The following is a 19,391-nucleotide window of genomic DNA, read 5'->3' as shown; positions in this document are numbered from 1 at the left end:
TCCCCCGCAGGCAGTGGAGCGAGCCGTGGCGTTGCACGCTCTGGGCGGCGGGGCTGTGAGCTCCTGGGGCAGCGCAGCTGCAGAGCCCGGTCTGACCCGGTGCTGTGGGCGGCGCAGCTGTAGAGCCGCCAGCCACCAGCGCTCCAGGCAGCGCGGTGAGGGGGCAGGGAGCGGGGGGTTGGATAGAGGGCAGGGGAGTTCAGGGGGGTGGTCAGAGGGCGGGGATGTGGATGGGGTCGGGGTGGGAACAGGGGGTTGAATGGGGGCAGTCAGGAAGGAGGGGGGCTTGGATGGGGCAGCAGGGGGCAGTCAGGGGCAGGGATTCTGGGGGCAGTCAGGGGACAGGAAGAAGGGGTGGTTGGATGGGGCAGGGTCCCGGGGGCAGTCAGGAATGAGAGGAGGGGTTGGATGGGGTGGCGGGGGGCAGTTAGGGGCGAGGGTCCGGGGGCGGTCAGGGGACTGGGAGTGGGGGTGTGTGTGGATGGGGCAGGGGTCCTGGGGGGGCCGTCAGGGAACAGGGGAGGTTGGATGGGGCAGGAGTCCTGGGGGGGGGGGGCACAACCCCCTCCCCTAACCGGCCCTCCATACAATTTCCGAAACCCAATGTAGCCCTCAGGTGAAAAAGTTTGCCCGCCCCGGTATAGAGCCAATACTTATATCTTTAAATACAAAAATGATACATGCATACAGATAGCATAATCATAACCAGCAAACCATAACCTTGTCTTAGACACCTTATTTGACCCCCTTTGTACAAGATTTGGTGCCACTACAGGGCCTTGGTTGCAACAATGTTCTACACGGTCCCAGTTCAAGTCAATAGTGTCACAGCATCTTCCTTAGTACACAGGAGAGAATAAGGGCAAAACATGCTGAATGATCAGAAGTTGGGCATAACTTAAAATGTTACTTCCTTTTTATCATCTTCCTTGACCCTGGCCCTATTCCATAATAATTGGGGAAGAGAGGAGATTTGAATAACATGAATTAGTTCTTATGGGGGTCTTCAGGAGGGATTTGACTGAGGAGAGTCAGGTGGATTAGTACAAGATGGGGTATTAGTTGGTGTCTGCTAGAGACCACCAAATCACACTACGGAATAGGATGACCAGCTCCTTACACATCTATCTACAATGTGTAGGACAAAAAGCTGTGTGATCGTGGGGATTTCAACTTGAGTGACATATGCTGGAGGTTTAATGCTGCCAGTACTAAAACATCCTTGGAATTTCTAAATACTACAGAAGATAATTTCTAACTCAAAAATTTTTGCAACCAAAACAGAGGAATTCTATATTAGACCTCCTCTTGAAAGATAAAGGGGAACTGATCACAGAACTAAAAATTAATTGTAGCTTAGGTACAAATGATCATGATTTGATCGCATTTATAATGTGCAAACAGAATAAAGTGCACACCAGTAACACACACACCCCCCCCCCCGGTACTTTAAAAAGGCCACCTTCACAAAAATGAAAGCAATCATGAGCCAGATCAGCTGGGAGGCAGCATTTAACCAGAAAAATGTAATTGATAATTGGGAATCCTTTAAAAACACCTTACTAGATACCCAAAACCCAACAATCTCACAATTAAGGAAGGAAGAATATTGGTTAAAAAAAACCGTCCTGATTTAGAGGGGAAGTGAAGACAAATATCTATATCTGCCTTCACTTCCTATTTTATATATATAAAACAAATGGAAGAAAGGGGAAGAAATATGTGACCAGCAAAGTTAGGGACAATAATAAGGAATTTAAGTATATTAGGAACAAAAGAAGTCGACAATCGTATCTGTCCATTACTAGAATGGCAGAATCATCAATAATGATGCACAAAAGGCAGAAGTGTTCAATATATATTTCTTGGGTATATTTGGGAAAAAACAGGTGATGTAGTCTCATCAGAGGATGATGATAACACTCTTGCATTCCACTAGTACCTAAGGAGGCTGTTAAACAGGAATAACAAAAGTTAGACATTTTAAAATCAGCAGATCCAGATAACTTGCATCCAAGAGTTTTTAAAGAGTTGGCTGTGTAGCTGACTGGACGATTAATGTTGATTTTCATGGAACACTGGAGAAATTCCAGAAGACAGGAAGAAAACTAATGTTGTGTCACTATTTAAAGAGTAAATGGGATGACCCATGTCATCTGTCAGTCTAATATAGATTCCATGCAAGATAATGGAGCAACTAATATAGGACTCGATTAATAAAGAATTAAAGGAGGGTAATATAATGAATGCCAATCAAAACTGGTTTATGAAAAATAGATTCTGGCAAATTAACTTAATTTTTTTTAATGAGATAAGTTTGGTAGATAAGGGCAATAGTGTTAATGTAACATATACTTAGACTTTTGTAAGGCCTTTGACTTAGTAGTGCACTAGAACAATTAAAACTAGAACAATATAAAATTAACATGGAGCATATTAAATTGATAAAAAGGCTTGCAAATGGATAGGTCTCAAAATGTAACTGTAAACGGGGAATTGTCATCAAGTGGGTGTCCCTCAGGAATCAGTTCTTGGCCCTGTGCTATTTAACATTTTTATCAATGACCCGGAAAAAAACAAAATCTTAACTGATAAAGTTTGCAGATGACACAAAAATTGAGGGAGTGGTAAATAATGAAGAGGACAGATCATTTATAAAGAGAGATCTGGATTGCTTGGTAACCTGGCTGCAAGCAAACACTATGTATTTTAATATGGCTAAAGGTAATGTATATATCTAGAAACAAAGAATGTAGGCCATCCTTATAGAATGGGGGACTCTATTCTGGAAAGCAGTGACTGAAAAAGATTTGGGATTTGTGGTGGATAATCAGCTGAACATGAACTCCCAGGGAGATGCTGTTGCTAAAGAGCTAATACGATCCTTGGATGCATAAACAGGGGACTCTCAACTATCAGTAGAGAGATTTTTACCTTTGTTTGGCACTTGTGTGACCATTGCTGCAATAGTGTGTCCTGTTCTGGTGTCCACAATTCAAGAAAGATGTTGAAAAATTGGAGAGAGTTCAGAGAGGAGTGACAAGAATGACTAAGGATTAGAAAACATGTCTTCTGGTGATAGGCTCAATGAACTCAATCTCTTTAGCTTAACAAAGCGAAGGTTAATGGGTGTCTTGATTAGTCTATAAGTACCTATGTGGGGAACCAATATTTAGTAACGGGCTCTTCAATCTAGCAGGGAATAATATAATCAAATACAGTGGCTGGGGAAATTGAAGCGAGACAAATTCAGAGTGGAAATAAAGCTTACATTTTTAACAGTGAGGGTAACAATTTAGAAAAATTTGCTAAGGGTTGTGGTAGATTTTCCATCATGGACAATGTTAAAATAAGATTGGATGTTTTTTCTAAAAGAAATGCTCTAGGAATTATTTGTGGGAAATTCTATGGCCTGTGTTATAAAGGCAGTCAGACTAGATGATCACAATGGTACCTTCTGCCTTTGGAATCTGTGGGTATGTTTGTACTGCACACTAAGACTGGGCTCTGAAACAGATTTGAGCTCAAGTCCTCCTCCTGTCCACACACGCATCAATCTGACTTGGGTCAGCAAGCCCTCGGTACCCAGATCCTAGGACCCTGCTGGGGGTGGGGGAGTGGGTGAGTCAGAGCCCAAATGTCACTGGCTCTGTCTACACAGCAGTGTAATCCTAGGGTTCAAACTCAGGCTTAAGCCTACCCATTCCTTTCATCTACACACACAAATTGTGCTAACTTAGGGCTCAGACCTAGGGCTCCAAGACTCCACAGGGGTGGAGGATCTGAGCCTGAGTCAAGGCATGACCCAGGGTTCAAGCCCTATTGCTTTGCAGTGTGGCCACAGCCCCACTGGAGTCGTTCTCTGGGAGTCTGCCAAAAATATCCCACAATCCTATGACCAACTTTCTTTGTCCTTTGGATGGTCAACTTTGGGGGACAGTCAAGTTTTCCCACACTGCAATACTGAGAGAGGGCTAGAGTGGCCACATTTTGGGTATGGTTAAAAAAACTGACCTGATTTAGAGGGAAAGTGAAGGCAGCTACAACTATATAAACAAATAGAAGAAAGGGGACCTTTCTTACCCTGTGGCTATGTCTGCACTGCAACAAAAGACGTGTGGCATGGCTGAGGCTGGCCCGGGCCAGCTCTCATGGGACTCGGGCTGGGGCTGCGGGGCTATTAAATTTCAGTGTATTGTTTGGGCTTGGGGATCTCAGAGCCTGGGCCAGCCCAAACATCTGCGCTGCTATTTTTAGTCCCACCGTTGGAGCCCTACAAGCTTGAGTCAGCTGACCTGGGCTCTGAGACTGAGTGTTGCAGGATTTTGATCGCAGTGTAGACCTACCCTATGAGTATGTCACTGTGGCTCTGTGGATCACAACTGAGAATACCAAATTCAGGACAAACAGCTGAGAAATAGGGCAGCCACACCCCAAAACTGGTGGTTATTCTCCCATGAGATACACCAAACCAGCAACAAAAGTAAACTACTGTTTCACTACACTGGCTAACAAGAAGTCAGAAAAACAGTCTCCTTGGGCATTCCAGTCCTGGATTCAACACCCAGACACTAGACTTAAAGATGAGTGGTTATTTAAAACCAGTTTCATCAAACAAAAGGTTCTTCTGATCCCAAAGGACCAGCCACACACCCAGGTCAATATATATAAGTTAGATCTTACCCAATAATCATGCTGTTGCCAGTCCTTTAGTATTTAAAATCTATAGGTTTATTTATAAGAAAGAAAGAAAGAAAGAAAGAAAGGTGAGAGTTAAAATTGGTTAAAGGAATTAAATACATACAATGCTTGCAGAGTTCTTGGATCAGGCTTGTAGCAGTGATGGAATAAATTGCTGGCTTGTTAAGTTAAGTCTCTGGTTGTTTCCAAATCATTGGAAGGTCCTCAGTCCTTTGGTTAGAATGCTCCCATTAATGTAAGTTCATAGTCCAGAGGTTTGAGCAAGAAAGAGGCAAAATGGAGATGTTTCTGGGGCCTTTTATAGCTTCTGCCAACTGAAGGGAAACACATTGTTCTCACTGTGGAAAATTACAGGTAACAAGATGGTGTTTGGAGTCACATTGGCAAGTCACATGTCCATGCATGATTTCGCTTAGTCACAGCAGAAGCCATTACCTTTATTCCAGATAGAAGGTTCACAGGAAAGTCTATTAAGTGTAGATAGGTATCTCCCTTGGTCCATTGTGAGTTAAGTGCTCCTTGATGAGCCATTTAACTTGAATAGTCCCTTCAAGATGTGCAAGCTAAATACCTTGTTGTTGTATATATAAAGTCTGCTGCAGTTTCCACGGTATGCATCTGATGAAGTGAGCTGTAGCTCACGAAAGCTCATGCTCAAATAAATTGGTTAGTCTCTAAGGTGCCACAAGTCCTCCTTTTCTTGTTGTTGTTGTTACCACATGAGCAAACTTTTAAAATACAGGTACATAGTTATATTCATAACTTCAGATACAAAAATGATACATGCATATAAATAGCATAATCATATTCAACAAATCATGATTTTTCTATCAACTCCTTACTTGACACACTTTTATATAAGATTTGTTGCTATTATGTAACAGTGGTAGCAACAATGATCTACACGGTCATATTTTATTCAGATAATGTTGCAGACTGGAAATGGAAGGTCATTCCATTAGTAAGGGGTATCATAAAGGTGACATAGAAACAGGTGAGGGAAAGAGAGGCAAAAGAGTGTGGAATCAATAACAGAGGGGCTGAGGGAGCAGTTTTACGCCCAAAGCTTTTGACATTCATGGCATGTCTACACATCAAATGTTAGCACATGGCAGTGAGTCTCAGAGCCTAGGTTTACTGACTTGGGCTTGCAGGCTCATGCTGCAGCCCTAAAAATAGCTGTGCAGATATTTGTGCTTGGGCTGGAGCTCAGGCTATGAAGCCCAGCCCCTCCCTAGGACTCTGTGACTCGCTACCATGGGCTGTGTAGATGTACCATAAACAGGGGCGGAGCTGTGGAGAGCTTTGAATCATAGACCCATAGGGTTAGAAGGAACCGCAAGGGTCATCTGGTCTAACTCCCTGCCAAGATGCAGGCTTTGTTGTGTCTAAACCATCCAAGACAGCTGGTTATCCAGCCTACTTTTGAAAACCTCAAGTAAATGAGTTTCCACAATCTCCATAGGCAGTCTGTTCCATTGTCCTCCTGTTCTTACAGTTAGGAAGTTTTTCCTGAGATTTAATTGAAGGCAGGGATAAGGAGTTTAGACTGAATATTAGGCGAGGGGAGGGGAACTAATAGAGAAGCATTCTATTCATGTGAATGGCTGTTCTGTAAAAAACATTATTTGGACACAAGCATAAGCAATAAAAGATGAAAGCCTCTGCAAGCTACCTAGCTGGGTAGTTAACCTGTGTGGTTATCTAAATCATGTGAAATACTTCTCTTGGCATGAGACAGAGTGGACAAAGTGAGGGGGCATGCTTTCTGTCTCATGCTACCATGGTCTGATGAAATAGTCCCATCGTTTTTTCCTCCTTGTTCCAACAGCAACCTAATAAGACATGGCTACATGGAGGAAAACTGATGTACTAAATTAACGGAGCAAAATTAGTTCCAAATACAGTCCAGGGAGTTATGTTTTTAGAAACCCACCTTGAATCTAGCACCAATGTTTCAGCTATTTGCTGACATCCGTATAGGAAAGAAAAAGTACTTCTTATTATGGCTGCTGTCTGAAAGGAAGATGAGAGGGTAAATTAGGTTAGTGGAAACTAAAGAAGTGTAGTAGAAGAGGTGTTTATATAATTTGTCATTGAATAACTGGATTGTTTAAATTTGAGGCCAGTTAAAAAAAATCCTCTGAATTTTTACTATTTCTAATAAATTAATTAATTTATTTTTAAAAAAATTGTAAAAATTATGTCAAATTCAATTGTAGACTCTTGATTAAACTTCTTGGGGGTAAGACCAAAGCCACCAATGTGTGTGAGAATGATTCTGCTCTTCTTATTACAGTTGATTACAGTGTGCTCTGTTATAAAGGGTGGAGACACTTGGTGGTTCTCCAAAGAAAGTGAGTAATAATTGACCTAATGTACAGTGCACATGAATAACATATTCTTTTGGTAAGAAATTTATGTTTTACAGGGTGTGCTAGAGTTCACATCCCTTTTTTACGTCTTCCAAAAGATTTTAAAATACTCAGCTGCTCTATTAAATTTCTAATTCAACAAAGACTCAAATGCAAAGTATGTATTAGATAAAGCTCTTGCGTCGTGTCCAAATGCTGAAAAATCTTTTAATCTGCCTTGAAAACAGCTGTTTAGAATTTTGAATAGAAATAATAACAATTTTCCTCAGCATATATTATTGCTGTTCACATCAGTCCCAGACTGGAATACATTTCTCTTTGTTAAACTGATGTGAAGTATTTCTGCTGTTATAAAGGTTCAGCTGTCTTCTAAACATACCAGGAGCGATAGTCTGGCCCCAATGAAGCCAATAGGAGTTTTGTCTTTGACTTCAGAGAGGGGTGAGAAGCAGGATTTCACCTGAGGTGTTTTGATTTGCTCAGAAGACAGGAGTTGACTTTAACTCCTTCAGTGCCAGGCTCATGAATGTGGCCTTATTGGGGTGTTCCTGTTAGTACCACTATATCTTCATGACTATCTAGTTTCCCTTTAATGGTACTACTTTTAGTCCCCATGAACACATTCAAATAAATGGTAAGGTGTTTACACATATGAAGCTTTTAGTCCTCTCTTCATAAATAAATGCGTAATCTTGTAAAAATATTCGTATACCAGCTCTGCATTAAATAATGTTAAGTAAAATTGAGTTCCTAGGCATGTGCATTCAAAGAAATCACAAAAGAATTCAAGGTGATTAACACAATAACAGTGAATACCAAAAGAAATAATGATTTGTCATTTGAAAAATGGTGCCCAAGCCCCACGGGCCTGGCTTGCATTTATTCCACAACTCTTCATTTTGTCATATCCAGAGGATAAATTCTACATGCATTTCACAAAGGAATTGGTCGTATATGAGAACACATGTGCACTTAGTTTTTTTTGAGACTCAGATACAGAAATTCTGTACTGTCAGGGGAAATGAAGCCTGGATGCTTATGTCAGCCGACTCCAGTGAGGGGTGTAAGGGAGTTGGAGGCACCTTGTTCTGTGAATAGGCACAGGCATTTTGGATACATGTAAGACATGTTCAATTACAAATATGAAATCACTTTTAGCAAAGAAGATTCTCTTTTTTTGTGTAGGTTCAGGGTGCCAGATGGGGATTGTCATTACCTGGTCAGGGGGATTTAGGTCTTGTAATAAATTAGTGATTATGGGTAGGGAAAGATACTGTATTAAAATGATGGCAAACTAAGTGGGTATGCTACTGTTATAGCCGATAATGCCGTCTACTCTTTATTTTGGGCTTAGTACCCTGCATTTGAAAACCATGTCTTTTTCGTGTTATGTGTATGCTTTAGAAATAGGTGTTGTTGGGATGTTCATGTTTGCATTAGAGGTCACATATAGAAATGTAAGAACGCAGCTTGTGCATGTGTACCGCAAACAATGCTACCAATGAAAAGCAGATAGCCCATTAACTTTACAAAGGGAATGTACGCATTTCTTACTAGGAGCCTGATCCCATTACATTTTTCTATTAAGTTCAGTGAGCTTTGGATCAGTCCCTGACTTTGGTGTATGGAAAAGTCCTGAGTTCTTTTTTCAGTGAGGGCACTGCATCTTTTAGTAATCAAACCTGAACCTGGTTTGCAACTGCACATAGGTAGGGTGACCAGACAGCAAGCGTGAAAAATCGGGACGGGGGTGGGGGGTAATAGGAGCCTATATAAGAAAAAGACCCAAAAATCGGACTGTCCCTATAAAATCGGGACATCTGGTCATCCTACACATAAGGACATTCTAAAAATACAGGGCACCCGTTGATGTCAGTGGGATCCCATGCATCCAGCCATGAGCAGTATTTGGTTCCAGACATGCAACATGCATGCTGTATTTTACTTTCCTGAAAACAGAAGCATGAAGATTTATGTGAAAAACCAACAAGATCATTGTATGAACAGGGTTTTAATTAGCTATTTAAAAGATACTGATTCAATTTCTCATTCCTAATTAAGTGAATTGGAGCGGGGGAGGGGTGTCAAAGCAGTCTTCTTGCCAAGTGAGAGTTCCAGTCTGGTGGTTCTCATTTTAAACATGTGGGCTAAACTACATTATCTTTGTAATTTAGGCTTACAGTATATTCACACACTAATAAAAGCTGTGTTTAAGGGCAGTCTAACCACATCAAGCTGATTTTATTTTATAACACTAAACAATTTAATGCTTTAAAAACATTTTTCTAATTCCAATTTATCTATCAGAAGTACGGCATGAAAAGTGAAGCTTAATTATTAAAGTAAGGGTTCATGGCTGTTCCTAACCCAAGCGCCCCCTAACAGGAATGATATGGAGAAATGGCATACTTTCTGGGAACTTGCCTTTTGGACAGAATGCAAAATAACTGTGATCATTAGGAGGAAGTTTTCTCTGCCCCTGAAGTATCCCAAATTACGGGCTTTCTATTGTTTTATGGGATGTTTTTGTTTTGCTTTGCTTTTTAAAGCCCCACTTTTCCCACAATATTGGTGTGAATGCAGCTGTAACTTTCAGTATCAGTCAAAATACTGAACTACAGGCCAGTCAGTCTCACCTCAGTCTGTGGAAAAATCATGGAGCAGGTCCTCAAGGAATCAATTCTGAAGCACTTAGAGGAGAGGAAAGTGATCAGGAACAGTCAGCATGGATTCAACAAGGGCAAGTCATGCCTGACTCATGTAATTGCCTTCTATGATGAGATAGCTGGCTCTGTGGATGAAGGGAAAGCAGTGGACGTGTTGTTCCTTGACTTTAGCAAAGCTTTTGACACTGTCTCCCACAGTATTCTTGCCAGTAAGTTAAAGTAGTATGGGCTGGATGAATGGACTATAAGGTGGATAGAAAGCTGGCTAGATTGTCGGGCTCATCGGGTAGTGATCAATGGCTGCATGTCTAGTTGGCAGCCGGTATCAAGTGGAATGCTCCAAGGGTCGGTCCTGGGGCCGGTTTTGTTCAATATCTTCATAAATGATCTGGAGGGTGGTGTGGATAACACTAAACTTTGCAGATGACACTAAACTGGGAGGAGAGGTAGATACGCTGGAGGGTAGGGATGGGATAGAGAGGGACCTAGACAAATTGGAGGATTGGGCCAAAAGAAATCTGATGAGGTTCAACAAGGACAAGTGCAGAGTCCTGCACTTAGGACAGAAGAATCCCATGCACCGTTACAGACTAGGGACCGAATGGCTCGGCAGCAGTTCTGCAGAAAAGGACCTAGGGGTTACAGTGGACGAGAAGCTGGATATGAGTCAACGGAGTGCCCTTGTTGCCAAGAAGGCCAATGGCATTTTGGGATGTATAAGTAGGGGCATTGCCAGCAGATCGAGGGATGTGATCATTCCCCTCTATTCGACACTGGTGAGGCCTCATCTGGAGTACTGTGTCCAGTTTTGGGCCCCACACTACAAGAAGGATGTGGAAAAATTGGAAACAGTCCAGCAGAGGGCGACAAAAATGATTAGGGGACTGGAACACGTGAGTTATGAGGAGAGGCTGAGGGAACTGGGGATGTTTAGTCTACGGAAGAGAAGAATGAGGAGGGATTTGATACCTGCTTTCAACTACCTGAAAGGGGGTTCCAAAGAGGATGGCTCTAGACTGTTCTCTGTGGTAGCAGATGACAGAACAAGGACTAATGGTCTCAAGTTGCAGTTGGGGAGATTTAGGTTGGATATTAGGAAAAACTTTTTCACTAGGAGGATGGTGAAACACTGGAATGGGTTACCTAGGGAGGTGGTGGAATCTCCTTCCTTAGAAGTTTTTAAGGTCAGGCTTGACAAAGCCCTGGCTGGGATGATTTAATTGGGGATCGGTCCTGCTTTGAGCAGCGGGTTGGACTAGATGACCTCCGGAACTCCCTTCCAACCCTGATATTCTATGATTCTATGAAAATAGTCTGTTCTGCCATTAACATTTCTGGGGCTGATGTGTGTGTATCAGTAGCCATCTAGATCCCTAAATGTTCCCATTCAGTTACAAATTAAAACCAAAAACTTACTTCCAAACTTATAGTGAATTTTTTTTTTTAAGTACCAAGTTTGAATTGGCACCATAACTACTAAACCTTGCATTTCAGGCTGATGCCAGAGCTCCCGCAGAGGAACTGTATACACTGTACTGCACTCTATAAGCTTACTCTCCTTAACACTTCAATTTGAAGAGGTCTGGTTTATCACTGGTTAACCCCATCCTGTTTTCCATTTTCTCCACTCTCTTCCCAACAATTATGGGAAGCTCCTGTACTCTCATGTAGCTTAATGGTTCCTTTGCCTTAAATCCCAGACAGAAATTGGCCCCTAATAGGCATAATGTCCACTGCTTTGGAATGTGAATCTGTATTGGCTGAGAGGTTGGGAGAGTTGGATTTGGCTGGAACAGGTTCCCAACTATTAAACACCATGGGCTTGATTCAAAGCCTGTTGAAGTAATAGATTCTCACTGACTTCAGGTTTATTTTCATTTGCCAATTTACTGCACTTTGTGTGTGTGAGGTGGGTGGGTGGGGGTTATGTCACGTATGGCATATGTCATCTCTGCAGCTGGATTAAGCCATTCCTGATGTAGTTTGCAACCCTTTAACTCTTATTTCATCTGGTGAAGCATTTGTTTTCCCTATTGTCTGACAATCAAGTATGAGAATAATATCAGGGCAAAACATTTGGACCACATCAGTTTGAGGAGAACAGGCCAAAAAGAATGTGGAAATCAACTGCCTACAGATGGGAAATGGTCCTTTTGGAAAATATGAGGTTAATAGCTGCAATTTATGTAACTTTGTTTATTCATATGTGGTCGCCTAGTGCTAGCTAGTACATAATATGTCAGAGAAAATAGCCAGATGAGACAGTCTAGTGTATTATGTTAATGATCTACTCATCACAGTGCTTTTATATTCTCATGCATTTCTTAAGCCGATACCTTTCTGCTGGACAGAATATGAACAGAACTTTGCTTTTGACCCTTCCTTTCCTTAAAAATCACATCCATTAAGGCAAGGCACCCCACTCCCAGGGTGGAACCAAGATTTGTTGGGGTCAGCTTGGTATTCAGATTCTCTTCCTAGCTGGCTTTGTTTGGCTGGCTGCTCCTGGCTATGCCTCCCTTTTAACTAGCTGGTTGGCTGGCCTTTGCTGGCAAGCTTCCCTCTCCTGGTTGGCTGGCCCCTCATGGCTGGCTGACCCATCTCTTCCTTTCTTCTTTCCCCATCTCTTCCTCCCCATGCGTCTCCTCACTCCCATAGTTTGTCTCTCCTCTTGCTCCCCTCACCACCTTCTTGTTTGCCTCCCCACCTGTTATATTCACTTTGATCCTTTCTCCCTTGCTACATCCTTCTTTCCTATGCTCTCTCTTTCTTTGTTGGCTGTTTGTCCCTGTTTCCCTCACACCTGTTCTCTAACCCCTTTTCTCTCCTGTTTTCCCCCTTTTCCTCAAATTTGTTCCATTCATCCCAGTGCATTGGGGGCACTGCCTGGGGAGCCTAACCTAGCAACCACTTTCGTTAAAACAGAGGAAATTATATTTTTACTAAAACACCATCTAAGAATGTTTTTGAGGGTTTTATTTTGGTGGCTTGTGGAGATTCGCCCTTGGTATATGCCTCTCTTTCCTGAACTTCACGGATTTATGAGCCCAGTCTACACTCAAGCAAATCTTACAGTAATACATCTGATAGAAACCCTATTAAAGTGTCACATAATTCTTCTGTATCTTCATACCCATCATTGTTGTCTACCAAGAAATCTGCGTATCAAATAACAGCTTTTCTCTTCTATAATTGGCAATTGTCTCCTGCAGGATTCCTTTAGAAATGCTTCAGCCCACTGTTTCAGACATTACAATTGCAATTGTGGTCTCACAAACACTTCATTATGTCAGTGTGGAATAAGAATTTTTTTTAGTGATCACAATGATGGGAAAGGAAGTACAGGCAAATATCATGGCAGCTAAATAGAAGTTTGCTGAAGAACCTGGTATTTAAAAAAGAAGTTCCCAAGTAAGATGAGGTGCTGCATTTCATAGAGTATTTCTCATGTATTTCAAGCTCAATCTTGCACTCCGTACTCAGCCAAAAGCTCCCACTGACTTCAGTGGAAATGTTGCCTAATTAAGAACTGCATGATTGAGCCCCTTATTAGCTGCTGCATAGCATGTCACTTTCCGTCCGGCTGAAAGCTACGTAAGTATTATCAGTACTGATTGATAGATCAGCCCTAAGGGGTCCTTTTAGGGCAACTCTCTCAAACATTGTCTGTATTGGGGAAAAAAAACCCTCTTCTTTCTTCCTGATGTGTTAAGCCACCTCTCATGTCAGAAATATGAATCCCTCCTGAGAGGGCATTGCTGCCACATGGCAGTGTGTTACTGTGAGTGAACACCCCTTGTCCAGCTGCCAAAAGACAGATTCTGAGGCTTGTGGATTGCCTTTTCGCAAATGCTCAGATGAGGTACATTTTTGTGTAAAAATTGTTCATGCAACTTATTGAGTTGGAAAATTAATTAGACTATCTAATTGATTGCACATGAATTCCTCTGAGGAATGTGTTCTATTGCCGGTACGCTTGTACAACACAGAAAATCTCAAGAAATAATTCCTATGGATTTTGACTAGAAGCTGATGACCAACTGTGCATAGAAAGTTAGAGGATGTTAGCATGAAAAAATGTTACATGAAAGTTCTTATTTATTATTTATATTACAGTTGTGCCACGAGGTCTCAAATGAGCTCTGAGCCCTATTGTGCCAAGGGCTGTACAAACATATACTAGATCTTTGCCCCGAAGCGATTACAGTCTCATTAGGCAGAACTCACGGATTGTGTGTCTATAAAGGAAGTACTGTTAACTCCACTTTACAGGTGGGAGACTGAAGCACAGAAAATTGTCACTTCTCCAGTGACACACAAGAAATCTGTAGCAGAGCTAGGAACTGAATTCAGGTCTCCTGAGTCCCAGCCTTCTGTCTTAAACTGAGGAGCATCCTTCCTCTCTAATGATTCAGTCAGTAAGCAATTTCCAGCCTATTATGTACAGTGCTTGGTAAAACTATCACATGATACATGTACATTTGACAGGCATCTGGACCTCAGTTCCTGCATCTGTTTTTACCTGTTAGCAAGAGTATGCTATGCAGTTCATAAAATTTCCCAAACTTCTTTTATCTATAAAAAGTTTAGCAGTAGGCCATAAATAATGCATTTAACTATGACAAATTTGAAATGATATTAAGTATTATGTATTTTAAATACACTCTCATGACCACCACCATCACCCCCCACACACTCCATGGCTTTCAGTAATGTTCATATTATAAATTCCAGCCACGGCTCATTTCTCATGATAAATTAACCATGATGCATCATGCCTGGTGAAGTAGTACATTACACTCAGTTATGTTACCCTGGAGAAAGAGAGAGAGAGAGAGAGAGAGAGAGAGAAAGGGGAGGCAGGTCAACCCCACTCTACTTGAGTGTTAGGAACTCCCACGTTGAGATTTAGCGAGGTTTCCAACACGTAGGCCTACATTTGAGATATTCTCTCCAATGCCAGGTATGAACACTAAAGTGAGATTGAATTCTATTTATACCCACAGTATCATAGTAAAATATATAGTATAGTATATACTGTACTATAAAATAAACAGTACTATATACTATAGCATAAAATATATAGTATATAGCAAAGTATATAATAAAATCAAAGCTTTTGCTTTAGTCACTTGCCCCCCCCCAACTAGTAAAGGGGGAAGGAAACACAGCACAGTCTCCCTTTCATATATGCTCTCCATTCGCAATCAAGAAGGATCTCATGCTGTTTTGTGTGGCAGCAACAGTATTCTGTGTAAGCACGCAAGGAATGAACAGAACTACATGTTCATGTCAGTGTAGTAATTGAATTTCTGCTGACAGCCTGCTTGAGCCCTCTGTTCCCCTCCCCTTCTCTCCTCTCCCCTCTGAGAAAATGTTCCTATTTATTAGTTCCCATTGACATGGATTCTGGGAGCACCACTGTTCTGGATCAACTGCTTGACTCCATTAGATCCAGATGTTTTACATATTTACATTGACATATTTAAATGATTGTCCTGGCAACAAATAAAAAGTTCCACTTTGAAGGAGCTTTGGGATTTACACAGTGTGGAGGTGAGAGAAGCCTGTATTTTTTTGCAAGGGGAATCTTCAAAATAACTAGCTAGGAAGCTTCCAGAACTAAACAGCAAATCATGCAGTGGACCACTTGGTATAAATTAAGATTTCCAAGCTTTTGACACTTCCCCAGGAGCAGATCATTAGTAAAATACAATTGGACCATGTCATTTATGATTAAGCCAATATGGGCCTGATTTTCAAAAGAGCTCCTAACTTTGCAGGGGTTCTGTTTTGGATGCAGAACTGTAGTCACTGAGCATGAAGTTCTGTCCCATTAAAATCACTCAGAGTTCTGCCTTTGACTTCAGTGGAGCCAGGGTTTCACCCATAGGGATGGGTTGTCATAAGTGTTGAGCAGCGGCAGCTCCCATTGACTTCAAATGGGGTGGAAGGTGCTAAGCATCTCTGAAAATGAGGATGTAGCGGTGTTACGTAAATGATTGTCTTGGCAACAAACTCTCATTGACTTTACTGAGGCCAGAATTTCACCATAGACTTCTAAAGCTGAGCACTTTAGAAACTGACATGCCTCAAATTAGTAGAGATGTTTGAAAATTTGTGTCTATATCAGTCATTTGTTTACAGCAATTAATTTTAGTGAGGAAATTGAATTTTGGCAGGTAACAATGTATGTTGTAGGCTTCCCATGGGAACGACCCCCTTCCAAGACTTAGTGGCTTGTACTGGCACCAAGCACGGGACAAATGGAATCTTAGAAACTCCCACCAAGTGATAGAAGAATTGGGGTTGGGGTTTTTGTGTGTGTGTGTGTTTTTGGTTTTTTTTGAATGCTCAAATAAATTGGTTAGTCTCTAAGGTGCCACAAGTACTCCTTTTCTTTTTGCGAATACAGACTAACACGGCTGTTACTCTGAAACCTAGATAAATAATAGTTTTGCAGTACCTGTTACATTAGAGTAATGTACACATAGCTTGCAGGAAGACTAAGGAAAAGCAAATTACATCATCACAGATGTTATACAACATTCAGGAAATGTTAAACAATATGCTGAGAATGTGGAATTATTTTTACATACTGAATAGCAACAATAGGTCTGCCATAGTCGGTATGCATGAAAAAGGAAGACCTACGATTCTACTTTAACCAATATGTCAAGTTTAACAAATATTGAATAACGGTGATCTTCATTAAGTTGCCTACTGGGAAGTTCAGTAAGATCTCCCGCCCAGCATGCATATAAAGGCAGAATTTGACCTTAAACTTGGTAATGGCCTATGGCTAAGGATTCCAGGTTTTGGTTTCTATTTTGACTGATGTTTATTTTTGGTTTCAGAGTAACAGCCGTGTTAGTCTGTATTTGCAAAAAGAAAAGGAGTACTTGTGGCACCTTAGAGACTAACCAATTTATTTGAGCATGAGCTTTCGTGAGCTACAGCTCCGGTGAAGTGAGCTGTAGCTCACGAAAGCTCATGCTCAAATAAATTGGTTAGTCTCTAAGGTGCCACAAGTACTCCTTTTCTTTTTGTTTATTTTTGGCTTATTCCTTAGAAAAATTGGATTTTGTAGCTTTAATATAAAGGTGATGATGTTGTTGTGAGTTGAAATCAGTTAGTTTCATTGTCCCTGGGGTGATGAACATCCCACAGAGCAATGCTGCAGCATCAGTCACACAGACTTGAGCTGTTCGCTGTATTTGGAACACCTGCACACACAATAGAACTTCACGAGCAGAATGTTCCCTGAACTGCATCCACTATGGCTGCTATGCATGACCAAGAAATGAATGGCTGTTAGGATCCTTCCAAAGCAACATTACCACTTTCCAATTGTATCCGAGGTTAGTTTTTTCTAACCAAATATTAGTAAGTTGGAATTGGCGGTGTTTCATAGGCAGCTTCCAGTTTTTAGTGGAATCTCAGCAACTATGACTGAGCCTGAATTAAACCCCAAATGGTTATAGGTTACAATGTTATGCAGGTGGATCAGCTCCTATGCCTACAAGGAGAAAAGTAGCTGTTTCCTAATTACCGTATGTAATGGAGACCTGATTTATTCTCATGCCTGTTGTACACTTTTCCCATCAAATCTCAGTGATGGTGTAATCAGAGTTATTCAGTCTAATTAGAGTATCATTACTACAGGCATTCCTTGTTAAAATACATGCTAAAATGAACGCCACCTTGATGGCTAAACATGAACCAGATTGATCTAAGTTATATCAATGTAAATACAGAATAACTCCATTGATGTCAAAGTTACTCCATATTTGCAGCACTGTAAATGAGGTCAGAATCTGGTCCCATGACACAAAGGGTCGTGCAGTGCTGCTGAGTGCTGTTAGCTGCTGAGTTGAATGCACCATATTGGTGTCTGACGTGATCTGTTTATATATCAGTTTAAATTTATAAGACGCTCTGAGATCTTTTGGTATGCAAAGTGCAATGTGGATATAAAACCATGATCAAGGTCACACTGTGAAGATGAAATAGCATATTTGTATATTATTTATTATTGTCTCCAAATAGTGTTTTTGGTGCATTTAGCCAACCAGTTACTGCACAGAATTATATAAGTTTCCACTACCTTATGCAAAAAATAGTGATAGTTTATTGCTTATTGGCACTGATAATTGAATAAATTGAGTAATGAAGGACTTTAATTTTACAGCAGATCAGATCTGTGACTAATCAAACTTTTCTGAAATGCTTAGATTTTTAACGTGAAAATCTGTACAAGTGCCTGGCAGAACAGAGTTGGACGGGTGAGTGTGTGTTGTGTGTCAGAGAGAGTCCACATTCCAGTACACTCTGCATGCTTATTATTTCTGCATAGGGGAAACTTTTCCATAGCCATGATTTCCCATGAGTGCTGATTCCATTTTGTTATGGTAAAGAGGGAGAGACTTTCTCCTCCCAAGCCAACTGCTTTTTTGGCAGCCATTAGAATGGGGTAGGAAGAGATTGGTGATTGCTCTGATCTCATTAAGGAACTGCCAGAAGTCTAGAAATCCTGCACTATGAGAGAGGATCACAAAAGCGATTATATATAAAGCTGTCAAGGTTCCTCCCCCACTCTGAATTCTAGGGTACAGATGTGGGGACCTGCATGAAAACCTCCTAAGCTTACTTTCACCAGCTTAGGTTAAAACTTCCCCAAGGTACAAATTAATTTTATCCTTTGACCCTGGATTTCCACTGCCACCACCAAACTTTAACTGGGTTTACTGGGAAACGTAGTTTGGACATGTCTTTCCCCCCCAAAATCCTCCCAACACTTGCCCCCCACTTCCTGGGGAAGGTTTGGTAAAAATCCTCACCAATTTGCACAGGTGACCACAGACCCAAACCCTTGGATCTGAGAACAATGAAAAAGCATTCAGTTTTCTTACAAGAAGACTTTTAATAGAAGTAAAGGAATCACCTCTGTAAAATCAGGATGGTAGATACCTTACAGGGTAATTAGATTCAAAACATAGAGAATCTCTCTAGGCAAAACCTTAAGTTACAAAAAAGGTACACAGACAGGAATAGTCATTCTGTTCAGCACAGTTCTTTTCTCAGCCATTTAAGGAAATCATAATCTAACACATACCTAGCTAGATTACTTACTAAAAGTTCTAAGACTCCATTCCTGTTCTATCCCCGGCAAAAGCAGCATACAGACAGACGCAGACCCTTTGTTTCTCTCCCTCCTCCCAGCTTTTGAAAGTATCTTGTCTCCCCATTGATCATTTTGGTCAGGTGCCAGAGAGGTTACCTTTAGCTTCTTAACCCTTTGCGGGTGAGAGGATTTTTCCTCTGGCCAGGAGGGATTTTAAAGGGGTTTACCGTTCCCTTTACATTTATGACAAATGCAAGCATACACTTATCAAAAAACTTCTTTACCACATTTATTGCTATTACTTTAAATTATCCAATCTGAAATACATATTCTAATTTCTTTCCCACCATTTCCATTGTGCGTTCACTCTTTGCATTTCACTTAGCTTGGACGTTGAAACTGGCCAGTTCCCTTTGTCTCACCTCCCCCTTTTCTTTGTAATCCATTTTATTTCTGGACTGGGTCTCATCCCAGCACACTACAGTTGCATTTGGCTTCACCACACTGCTGAGGAATATTTATATT

At 41.2% G+C, this 19,391-nt stretch overlaps 1 protein-coding gene across 1 annotated transcript in view; it reads left to right on the top strand.

Moving 5' to 3' along the window:
- FBN1 (fibrillin 1) overlaps window positions 1-19,391 on the top strand; it is a 217,390-nt gene that overhangs the window by 50,447 nt on the left and 147,552 nt on the right. The gene's annotated exons all lie outside the window — the stretch shown is intronic.

The sequence above is a fragment of the Eretmochelys imbricata genome, chromosome 10, assembly GCF_965152235.1.
Source record: "Eretmochelys imbricata isolate rEreImb1 chromosome 10, rEreImb1.hap1, whole genome shotgun sequence".
Lineage (NCBI taxonomy): Eukaryota > Metazoa > Chordata > Testudines > Cheloniidae > Eretmochelys > Eretmochelys imbricata.
This window is presented reverse-complemented; position numbering and strand designations above follow the sequence as displayed.